Source organism: Hordeum vulgare, chromosome 4H, assembly GCF_904849725.1.
Source record: "Hordeum vulgare subsp. vulgare chromosome 4H, MorexV3_pseudomolecules_assembly, whole genome shotgun sequence".
Classification (NCBI taxonomy): Eukaryota; Viridiplantae; Streptophyta; class Magnoliopsida; order Poales; family Poaceae; genus Hordeum; species Hordeum vulgare.
In genome coordinates this window covers 267,880,438-267,881,877 of record NC_058521.1, presented here as the reverse complement: position 1 = coordinate 267,881,877, position 1,440 = coordinate 267,880,438, and positions in this window count along the sequence as shown.

The window sequence follows — 1,440 nt, the reverse complement described above, 5'->3', positions numbered from 1 at the left end:
CCTATTCAATTTTTGAGTTTGAATATGTTTAAAACCCTCTCATAAAAAAAATATCAAATGAGAGGAGGAAAAAGACACTCCAAAATTAGATACAATGTTTTGATTCAAATTTTAAGTATTTGCAATTTATTTGAAATTCAAATTTCTTTTTCTTTTAAAGTTATTGCAAAATATTTTTTTTAAAGTATTTTAATTAGTCTTAAAAATATGTTCATGTTATAGGAAATTTTATTCTGCAAATTTTGATATATGATATGCCTATATAAAATATTCTTTTAATTTCGTTTATATATTTTTTGCTGTTTATTTTGAAAAAACACTATTCACTCGGTACTGTTCATGCGAGGAGAAAGAAAAATCTAGACGGATTTTCCTATGCGGCTGGCCGAATCCTTTTGGCCCATGCGGCTCCTCTCTCCTTTTGTCCTCTTTTCGTCTATGTTTAGTCCCACATTGCCTATCTATTGACCTTTAGACCTTCTTTCCACCTGTAAATATAGATACATAGGATCATCCAAAAATCATCTACTTCGGATTAAATCAATCTTTTGGTTTGAATAGGTTTATTGAATAAAAATATTTTCTTCTCTCCGACGAGATTTCTGGAAGTGGTCTCCTCTTTGGAATTAATTCTTACTCTCCATTCTAAAGGTATTTCTCTTTGAATTTTTCTTTTATACTCCTGTAGTTTATTAGTTCTAGACTAGTATTCCTACACTAGTATACGGTAGAGTAATTAGATTTATCAATTAGTCTCTGTATTTACACATTAGTCCTAGAATTCTTTTAGACATAGCACTTTTCTTTCGTAAAACAGCTTGGCCCTGATTTTTCAAATAGCCATAACTTTTTACTCGTTTATCCGAATTAGATGAAACCAACGCCGAGAGTTTCATCTTGGTCCCACCTATCCGGTGAACCTATCATATCAGTTTTTTTAGAATTTTAAAATTTCTAAATTTGTTCACACTCATATTCAAACTTCTTTTGATCATAACTTTTTATCCTTAGCTCCGTTTTAGATGAATCCAATTGCGTAGGATTCGTATCAAAGTAGTATTCCCACTTGTATCATTAGTTTTCACTTTTCAACTTATAATTTTGATCAAATCAGATTTATCTATTAGTGCCCAAAAGTGTTCACATCGTTCTAAGCTGATTCAATGTTATATTAAAATAATTGTATCTTTTGATCCGCTATTTCAAATATACTAATTCTTTTTCCTACATGTTCATATTGATCTCCTATATCCAGTAACATCATTAGTTTTGACCTTTGAACCTTACAATCAAATTTGTATTCGAACATTCATTTGATCTTACCTTGCAAACAGTAGCACCTTTTCCATTGATTTCTTTTGCCCCTAAACACTCGTGTTATGTACTTTCTATTCATAACAACCATGCTCCAATTCAAATACTTTTGACCTTTATGGAATT